The 10740-nt window shown below is 39.6% G+C and overlaps 1 non-coding gene across 1 annotated transcript; it reads left to right on the top strand.

Annotated features, from left to right (window-relative positions):
- Positions 1 to 5131: 5131 nt before the first annotated feature.
- Positions 5132 to 5238, top strand: LOC131654340 (small nucleolar RNA R71). The gene has a single exon (XR_009299381.1). It is a non-coding gene; the product is annotated as a small nucleolar RNA R71 (small nucleolar RNA).
- The last annotated feature ends 5502 nt before the right edge of the window (positions 5239 to 10740 follow it).

The raw sequence follows: 10740 nt of genomic DNA, 5'->3' as shown, positions 1-10740 counted from the left end.
AAGCTTAGGTAACAAGTTATAATAATAGATATAATTATAACGGAAATATTTTCTCAAATCAAGATAGTAGTTATAATTATAATAATTATTATAAGATGTATGAAAAATCAAAAATGATTAAAATTAAAATTAAAAATAGAATAAAGTTTTAAAAATGAAAAATAAAAATAAAAAAAAATATAGAAAAATTAAAGTTCTAATAAAATAAAATAGAAGAATAAATAAATGTGGGTTGTCTCCCACCAAGCGCTTTGTTTAATGTCGTAAGCTCGACGATTTAAAAATAGAAAACTATTTTTTCGAAAAAACGGGCAGTTCGTCAAGTTTAAAAACTTCGATGTTTTCATCGTATTCGAGATGATGGTAATACTTAAGACGTTGCCCATTTACGACAAAAGGTTTGACGGTTTCTCCTTTGATTTCTATCGCTCCACTCGGAAATATGTTAGTTATTTCGAAAGGGCCAGACCATCTAGATCGTAACTTACCAGGAAATAATTTTAGTCTAGAATTAAATAAGAGCACTTTATCGCCTATGCTAAAATTTTTCCTAGATATACGCTTGTCGTGCCATTTTTTCGTTCGCTCTTTATAGATTTTGGCGTTTTCGTAAGCGTCTTGTCTAAGTTCTTCTAATTCGTTTATGTCTAGAAGTCGTTTCTCACCAGCGGCAGTGTAGTTTAGGTTTAAGTTCTTAATGGCCCAATAGGCTTTATGTTCTAACTCTACTGGTAGGTGGCATGATTTTCCATAAACGAGTTTGAATGGGGTAGTTCCTATTGGAGTTTTGAAAGCTGTTCTATAAGCCCATAAAGCTTCATTTAGCTTGGTTGACCAATCTTTCCTCGATATAGCAACAGTTTTCTCCAATATTTGTTTTATTTCACGGTTAGATACTTCTACTTGACCGCTTGTTTGTGGATGATATGGTGTGGCTATTCGATGATTTACTCCATATTTTCGAAGGAGTTTCTCAAGTATTCTTGAAATGAAATGGGAACCACCATCGCTAATTACCAATCTTGGCACACCGAACCTAGGAAAGATGACGTTTTTGAAAAGTTTAATAACTACTCGTGTATCGTTTGTAGGAGAGGCGATAGCTTCTATCCATTTTGAAACGTAATCGACGGCTACGAGTATATATTGATTTCCAAACGATGACGGAAACGGTCCCATGAAGTCTATTCCCCAGACGTCAAATATTTCTACTTCTAGAATGCCTTTTTGAGGCATTTCATCGCGTCTTGAAATGTTTCCAGTTCGTTGGCATCTATCACAGCTTAGTACAGCAAAATAGACGTCTTTCCACAGGTTGGGCCAGAAAAGTCCAGATTGAAGGATTTTGGCGCAGGTTCTAGATGTGCTATGGTGTCCTCCACACGGTGCAGAATGACAGTGTGTTATTATGCTTCTTATCTCTTCCTCGGGTACACAACGTCTAAAGATTCCATCGGGGCCTCTTTTGAAAAGGAGTGGGTCGTCCCAATAGTAATGTTTTAGGTCATGGAAGAATTTCTTCTTCTGTTGGTAGCTTAGATCAGGAGGAAGCACACCAGCAGCTAGGTAATTTACGAAATCTGCATACCAAGGTGCGTCAGATCGGGCTAAAGCTATTTCAGCTAATTTCTCGGTTTCAGAGTTTGGATGGTATGGTTCGAATTCATTTGCTTCTAATTGGGCGATGAGTCTTTCATAAGGGAAATCATCGTCAATTGGTACTTGTTCGGGTTTCAGATTTTCCAATCGAGAGAGGTGATCTGCTACGACATTTTCAGTGCCTTTCTTATCTTTAATTTCCAGGTCGAATTCTTGTAGTAACAAGATCCATCTCAAAAGTCTTGGTTTAGCGTCCTTTTTGGTTAGGAGGTACCTAATGGCGGCGTGGTCAGTGTATATGATTATTTTGGCTCCTACCAGGTAAGAACGGAATTTGTCTAATGCGAATACGACAGCTAATAATTCTTTTTCTGTCGTGGCATAATTCATCTGAGCTTCGTCTAGGGTTCTACTCGCATAATATATGACATGTAGTTTCTTATCCTTTCTTTGTCCTAGAACGGCTCCTACAGCATAATCACTTGCGTCACACATTATTTCGAAAGGCTCATTCCAGTCGGGAGGTTGCATAATTGGCGCAGAGATCAATGCTTGTTTAAGCGTTTGAAATGCTTCAGTGCATTTATCGGTGAAAACAAATTCGGCGTCTTTCATGAGTAGTTCAGTTAAGGGTTTGGTTATTTTAGAGAAATCCTTAATGAAGCGTCGGTAAAAACCAGCATGTCCCAGAAAACTTCTTATTTCTCTAACGGTTTTGGGAGGTTGAAGGTTTTCGATAATTTCGATTTTTGCTTTATCAACTTCGATTCCTCTATCGGATACGATGTGTCCAAGTACAATTCCTTGTCGAACCATGAAATGGCATTTTTCCCAATTAAGGACTAGGTTTACGCTTACGCATCGTTTAAGCACCATTTCAAGGTTTTCTAAACATGTTTCAAAACTTCCTCCACAGACAGAGAAGTCGTCCATAAAGACCTCCATTATTCCATCTAGGAAGTCGGCAAATATTGCCATCATGCATCTTTGGAAGGTCGCGGGTGCATTGCAGAGTCCAAAAGGCATTCGTCTATAGGCGAATGTACCATAAGGACAGGTGAATGTGGTCTTCTCTTGGTCGTCAGGGTGGATAGGAATTTGGAAAAATCCGGAGTATCCATCCAGATAACAAAAATGTGAGTGTTTAGCTAGGCGTTCGAGCATTTGATCTATGAAAGGTAAAGGGAAATGGTCTTTTCGGGTAGCTTTATTTAGCTTCCTATAGTCAATGCACATCCTCCATCCAGTTTGGGTACGTTGTGCTACAGATTCTCCTTTTGCGTTAGTGATTACAGTGACTCCTCCTTTCTTTGGTACGACGTGAACAGGGCTAACCCATTTACTATCAGATATAGGATATATTATTCCAGCTTCTAGCAGTTTTTGGATTTCCTTTTTAACCACATCGCTCATAATAGGATTTATTCGCCTTTGATGTTCCCTAGAGGTTTTACTATCGTCTTCGAGCATAATGCGGTGCATACACAGAGAAGGGCTTATACCTTTCAGATCTGATATGTTGTATCCTAAAGCGGTAGGGTATTTTCTTAGGACATTAAGTAATTTTTCAGTCTCGGTTCGTCCCAAGTTGGCGTTCACTATAACTGGTCGGTTTAGTTCTTCGTCTAGAAATTCGTATCTAAGATCGGTAGGAAGTGTCTTCAGCTCTATAGCAGGTTTCTTTGGTCCAGGTATAGGATCAGGGGTTAAAGCTAAGCATTCACTCAGGTGGTTATCTTGATATTCCTCACGCCAGTTGTCATCTTCAAAAATTGGCGGCATAGGAATTCTTAGGGTTTCGGTTTCCTTATTTGGTTCGGATTTTATTTCCTTGACACACTCGTCGATTATGTCAGCAGAACAGCATGTGTCAATTATAGAAGGTGCTTTTAGGAATTGGGAAAGGATAAATTCTATTTTCTCTTCTCCTACTTCGAAAGTAAGCTTTCCTCGCTTTACATCTATAATTGCACCAGCGGTCGCTAAAAATGGTCTTCCTAAAATGATCGGGATGTTAGAATCTTCTTGGATATCCATAATGATGAAGTCAGTCGGGATGTAGAATTGACCTACACGAACAGGGATATTCTCTAACATTCCTACAGGATATTTGACTGAACGGTCTGCTAGTTGAAGAGACATTCTTGTTGCTTTAAGCTCACCTAGATTGAGTTTCTTACAGGTCGAAAGAGGCATCAAACTAACACTAGCTCCTAAATCGCACAAGGCTTTCTCTATGATGGTTTTTCCAATTACGCAGGGTATAGAGAAACTACCAGGGTCTTTCAGTTTTGGAGGCATGTTGTTTTGGATGATAGCGCTACATTCAGCGGTAAGCGTTATAGTTTCGTTATCCTCGAGTTTCTTTTTGTTTGATAAGATTTCTTTTAAGAACTTAGCGTACGAAGGCATCTCAGTTATGGCTTCTGTGAATGGTATGGTTATGTTTAATTGCTTCAGAAGTTCTACAAATCTTTTAAATTGCGCTTCGGTTTTTGATTTGGCTAATCTTTGAGGGTAAGGAATTGGTGGCTTGTAAGGTGGTGGTGGAACATAAGGTTTCTCTTTTTCGGGTTCCACTTCGTTATTGTTCTCATCAGTCTTAGCAGTTTGTTCGTCGGTTGTTTTCTTTTGGGTTTCCTTTGGCTCTTGTTGTGACATGGGTACGTTTTGGGTTCTAGGATCTATGGGTCCATCGTAATTAGTTCCACTTCGTAGTGTTATCGCGTTCGCATGTCCTTTAGGATTAGGTTGTGGTTGAGCAGGAAACGTGCCAGCAGGGGCAGCAGTAGGTGCTTGTTGTTGAGCTACTTGTGAGATTTGAGTTTCTAACATTTTGTTATGCGTAGCTAAAGCATCTACTTTGTTCGATAGTTGTTTTAGTTGCTCGCTATTGTGGATGTTTTGATTCAGGAAGTCTTTATTGGTTTGTTGTTGGGAAGCTATGAAGTTCTCCATCATGATTTCTAGGTTTGACTTCCTAGGGGTGTTTTGAGCAGCTACAGGCGCTTTTTGGTAGCCAGGTGGTACAGCAGGTGCTTGTCCAGGCGCGTACAACGCATTGTTGTTCTTATAAGAAAAGTTCGGGTGGTTTTTCCATCCAGGGTTGTACGTGTTAGAATAAGGGTTTCCTTGAGCGTAATTTACTTGATCAGATGGGACTCCAGTCAAGAGTTGGCATTCAGCAACTACATGCCCAGTCAATCCACAAATCTCGCAGTTAGGTGCTACAGCGGCAGCGGTGGCTGAAGGAGTGATGGTCAAATTCTCGATCTTTTGAGTTAAAGCGTCTACTTTAGCGTTAACGCGGTCTATACCACTAATTTCGTACATTCCTCCTTTGGTTTGGGCTTTCTCTAGAGCGGCGCGTTCTCCTCCCCATTGGTAATGGTTTTGTGCCATGTTCTCTATGAGTTTGTATGCTTCATCATGGGGTTTGTCCATTAATGCTCCGCCAGCAGCGGCATCTATAGTCATTTTAGTGTTATATAAGAGACCACCATAAAAGGTATGGATGATCAGCCATGGTTCGAGTCCATGATGAGGGCATATTCTAAGCATGTCCTTGTAACGTTCCCAAGCTTCGAAAAGCGATTCGTTATCTTTCTGGGTAAATCCGTTGATTTGACCTCTAAGCATAGCAGTTTTGCTAGGCGGAAAGTATCTTGCTAAGAATACTCTCTTCAATTCGTCCCACGTAGTTATGGAATTGGAAGGCAGGGATTGAAGCCACGCTCTCGCTCTATCTCTCAAGGAGAAAGGAAAAAGGCGTAATCGAATAGCTTCGGAACTAACGTTGTTGGCTTTGATAGTGTCGGCGTATTGCACGAACACAGATAAATGGAGATTGGGGTCGTCTACAGGGCTTCCAGAGAATTGATTCTGTTGAACAGCTTGGACCAGTGAAGGTTTCAGCTCGAAATTGTTCGCTTCAATCGCAGGTGGTGCGATACTTGAATGCGGTTCAGCGCGCGAAGGAGCGGCATAGTCTCTAAGAGGACGAATAGCAGCCATCTCTAACTTCGGGGTGATTTGATTGATTTGATCAGTAAAAATCAATTCCTGATTAATCGGAATTTCTGCTACTTCGGGAAGGTTGCGAGCTCGACGTTTAACGTTAATGAAACGTTCGATCTCGTTAATTCGTTGTATTAAGTCTCCTCCTTGTGAACGAGTATTTGGCATACAATCGTTCAAAAAGAAAGGGAAGAATTTTCCTAGTCTCTACGGTGTAACAGTGAGTTACGATATCGACTTAAATAGTCCCCGGCAACGGCGCCAAAAACTTGATCGCGACTTTACGTGTCTATAAATCTGATAACTGCAAGTGCACAGTCGTGTCGTGTAGTTTTAAAAGATATCGAATCCACAGGGACTATGAATCGATCTACCGTTATCTAAGGTTACTATGTAAAGCTAGGAGTACTAAAATTTCGATTGTTCCTAAGGGAAAGTGATTGTGAGAGAATAAAGAATAATAATAAAAGACAGGTATCAGTATGTATTTCGTTTAACTAAAGGTAATCCGAAGGTCCATTGGCTTTTGCATAATTAAATTAAAAATCTTTACTAATTCCAATTGGTTAAAAATCCTCGTCTCAAACTTTCGCTCTGTTGAGTCAGACTACTATCCTAATCCTAATGTACGCTTTCGCCATCCCATTAGATTTTAGAAGAGCTTTTTGGAAACAATGTAATTAATAAAATGCCTATTTTACGAGGTCGTTATCTATTTAAATCTCCTAATCTCAAACTTTCGCTCTGTTGACTCGGAACATGCTAATATCCCTAACGTACGCTTTCGCCATCCCGCTCGAGTGTAAAAACAATTTTTGAAAATAAATAAGTTCCAATTAGTTTTAATACGCTTTCGCCATCCTTAAAACTAATGTCCTATGTCTACTATCCAGTTAAAGATCTCAAACTTTCGCTCTATTGATTTTAACCTTTGACCGTCCTAATCCCTCAAACTTTCGCTCTATTGGTTTTAAGACTTACTAATTAAACTAGACATATAAACCAAAAATAAGTGATAATTAATAAAACATAATTTAAGCCAATTTATTTCGGACCCCTACGGTTAACTTACTTTACATACCGACACCTTTAGTATTTTAGCCAGACATATTAATACGATTAAACATGCATAAATCGGTTCGGTTCATAATAATAAGCATATTAAATGGCATATAATATATCATGCAAATAAATAATATAAATAAGGCGGTAAATAAAAAACCTGAATTAAAATAAATCTGGATTGAATTGAATCTTGAAGTACTCGAACTTCCACCACAGGTTGGCTGGATCGTTCTTCGGAATTTAAATGGCAGAAAATAAAAACAAGGAAAATAAAGCGATAAACCTAACGTAAGGCTAGATCTATGAAAAGTTCACAACAATTTCCAGTGTAGAAATCGTTGTGAGAAAATAGACGGTTAAATGAAAGCAGAATAAGGAAAAGCAGTTCGCGGTACAATTTCGGCAGCACTTCGTTGGCAGGAAATCGGACCCTTTGGACTGAAGTGACTGCCTCTATTTATAGGTGAGGCTTTGCAGTTGCTTTGCGTGAAAAACGGAGCTTTTTGCAGACCAGGACTTGGAGACGTGCGTCTCCGATTCTTCAGGGAGACTGGGTACGTGACTTGAGACGTGCGTCTCAAGTGGAGAAGATGTAGGAACATGGAGACGTGCGTCTCCCTTTGCTGACGTGGCATAGAGGATGTGGAGACGTGCGTCTCCACTTGCTGGGCAGGTTTGGGCCACGCAATTTTGTTCCTTTGTGGGCTGGTTCGCTCTTTTGGGCCTTTTGGGTCCTAATTGCACCCCTCTTTCGTTTCAGCACCCCTTTTCGTCTTTTAAGCATAAATATTGGTCATTTAAGCTCGATTTTCTTTCCTTTTCGCAAATAGTCGTAATTGAAGTGTAAAACCTGAAACAAAGCAAATACACGCGCCCATTTATCTCTTTGATTTGTTGAGGGAGTTTTGACATTTGTTGAGTGAGCAATTCTACTTGTTGCGTCAATAACTTGTTTTGAGCAAGTATTGCATCACTAGTATTCAATTCAAGAACTCCTGGTTTTCTTTGCGATGCACTACGGTTGTGTTGCCCTTGATGATCATTCAAAGCCATCCTATCAATGATAGCAATTGCTTCAGCAGCTGTTTTTGACATCAACGAACCACCCGCGGTAGCATCTAAAAGAGTTTTTGGTTGAGGTTGGAGTCCATTCCTAAAGATATGGATTTGAGACAATTCATCAAACCCATGACCTTTGCATTTTCTAACCATGGACTTGAACCTCTCCCATGCTTCATTGAGAGATTCATTCGAACCTTGAGAGAACACCGCAATAGAAGTTTTCGCTTCCATGAACCTATTGTGAGGAAAAAACCGATCCAAGAACTTCCCTTCTAATTCGTTCCAATTTGTCATGACATTATTTGGTTGATCAAGGTACCATTCCTTAGCTTTTCCAATTAAGGAATGAGGAAAGAGTCTCCTGAACACCTGTTCTTCTTGGTCTTTCGGAGCACCAATTGTTCCGGCGATCTCGTAGAACTTTGTTAGATGAGTAAATGGATCCTCGTGATCTGCCCCTGTGAACGAGTTTTGGTATAATAATTGAAGTAACCCCGTCTTCATTTCGGAGTTTCTTCCATTGGCCTGATCACGAGCAAATTGTGCATTGAGACGAGGGCTGTTAACACATGGCCCTCGAGCTGGAGGATCCGCAGCCATTTCTTCCTCAACCAAGTTTTCAACCGGAGTTGAAGAAGAAGATGCTTCTTGTTGTTGTCTTCTTTCCCTAGCTAGTTGTCTCCTCCTACGAGTTTTGCTATTCTCTCTACGAGCAGTCCTCTCAATCTCAGGATCAAAAAGGAGTTGATCTGCAGGTATACGTCCTCGCATAAACTGTAATCTGAAAAACTAACCAAGCAAATTAACAAACACAAGGAAAATAAATTTAGAAACAAGATATTAATTATAAGACTCAATACAAAATAAACTATTGCAATGCTTGCAATATCTAAACAACAATCCCCGACAACGGCGCCATTTTGTTGAAATAGTATTGTGGTGTACTTTTCGTTTATATCGTATCCACAGGGATTATTGCGATATCACCGCCGTTCTATAGCCTATTTTGTCTTGAGTTAATGTTACTTTAGTTTTAGGTTTGCAAAAGATCATTCAATTTTAGTAGCAAAGAGTAAATTAATGAAAGTTCTAAGTTAAAGAAAATGCATCAAGATTCGATTTCATCGACCTAAGTTTGTATGTTTCCTTATAAATATATGCTTATGAACTTGCTAACGATCAATATAATTACGTATCGACACCTATATCGTCCGTGTCCGCAACGATATAGCTAGATTTACCGTATTGTTTAACCGACGATTTCTCCACCGTTTAAACAATACAAATAACATTTTAAAACTGATACTTAGTAAACATCAAACTCTAAATCCATGTCTGCAATTTATAGTTTGAAAGATGATGAGTTAGGTCTAGATACAAACATTGATGTCTCAAACATTTATACCAAAGAAAAACTTTAATAAACAAACTAAACCATCTATATTGATCATCACTTGTTCATATACATATATTCACAAGAAAAACATACAAAAGGCTAGGAAGATTACATCTTATCTTGATACAAAAGGGATTTAGCTATCCATGAGAATGGTAGCTTGCACAAGAAGGAAAGGATGAAGATCAACAAGCATCAAAGGCGATTAATCGACGATCAAGGCTTCCAATCTTCAACTCTATGTTTGCTACAGTAGACAAGTGTTCTTAAGCTCTCAAAATCAACCAACCAACACAAAATATCTGAAAACCTCTTTATATAGTTTTTCTGAAATCTGTCCAGGGCGCGTCGCGCCCTCCAGCGCGCTACGCGCCATTACACTTATAAAATATAAACCGCCCATGCGCGTGACGCGCGCAGATCTCTGGATGAAGCTTCAAAATCTCTTGCCCAGGGCGCGACGCGCCCACATGCCCGCGCGACGCGCGCATACTTCTGCCAGGCACTCTCTTGCCAAGCTCAAAACAAGCTCCAAACATCCCAAAATTGGCCAAAACCTACACAATCAAGACTAAAAACACAAATTAACATAAAATGAAAGCTAAAAATTGTAAACTATAAATAATTATCTAAAACTTCAAAGAATTAAAAGCATGCTCGATAAAAATCGGTTCAAAGGTGCCACTAATTAAACTAAATATTAACAATATTTGGCACCTAACACAGCCCAGAACACCTTTGTTAACCCCGCACTAGTCAACATGCATCTGACTCTCTCCAAAATAGTTCGATTAAACCTTTCAGCCAAACCATTTTGTTGTGGAGTACCTGCAGTAGTTCTATGCCTTGCAATACCAGAGGCAGCACAAAAACTGTCGAATGCCTCATTGCAAAATTCAAGGCCATTGTCGGTTCTCAACCTCTTGACCTTTCTGCCAGTCTGATTTTCAACCAGAGTCTTCCAACTTTTGAAATTCTCAAAAGTTTCATCCTTAGTCTTCTGGATGAATACCCATAATTTTCTGGAATAATCATCTACTATGGATAGAAAATACCTTGCTCCTGAATGTGATGGACACCTTGCAGGCCCCCAAAGATCAGCATGGATGTAATCAAGGGATCCATGTGTTCTTTGTTTGCCTTTGTTGAACTTCACTCTGCAAGATTTTCCAAGTACACAGGGTTCACAAAACTTCAGCTTTTCGACTTTGTCTCCACCAAGCAGATTTTGTTTCCCTAATTCGACTAGACCCCTTTCACTGACATGGCCCAATCTCATGTGCCAGATTTCTGTTTTCGAAAAAGGTTTCGTGGATGCAACATTTTTCGAACCACTTACAACTTCAGCCTCAAGGGTATACAAGCCTTGTTTCTTCACGCCTCTCAAGACTTCCTTCGAACCCTTCATGACTCTTAGGATACTTTTCTCTCCTTGGAAAACATATCCTTTCTTGTCGAATTCACCAAGAGAAAGCAGATTTCTCTTCAAATCAGGAACATACCTGACATCAGTCAACAACCTTATTGACTCATCATGGAGCTTGAATCTCCCAGATCCAACACCTGCAATCTTGCAAGCCTTGTTGTTTCCCAGCAATACT

This window comes from Vicia villosa, linkage group LG2 (genome assembly GCF_029867415.1).
Source record: "Vicia villosa cultivar HV-30 ecotype Madison, WI linkage group LG2, Vvil1.0, whole genome shotgun sequence".
In the NCBI taxonomy this organism is placed as follows: domain Eukaryota; kingdom Viridiplantae; phylum Streptophyta; class Magnoliopsida; order Fabales; family Fabaceae; genus Vicia; species Vicia villosa.
Note: the sequence above shows the minus strand (reverse complement) of the source record. Positions and strands in the feature narration are given on the sequence as shown.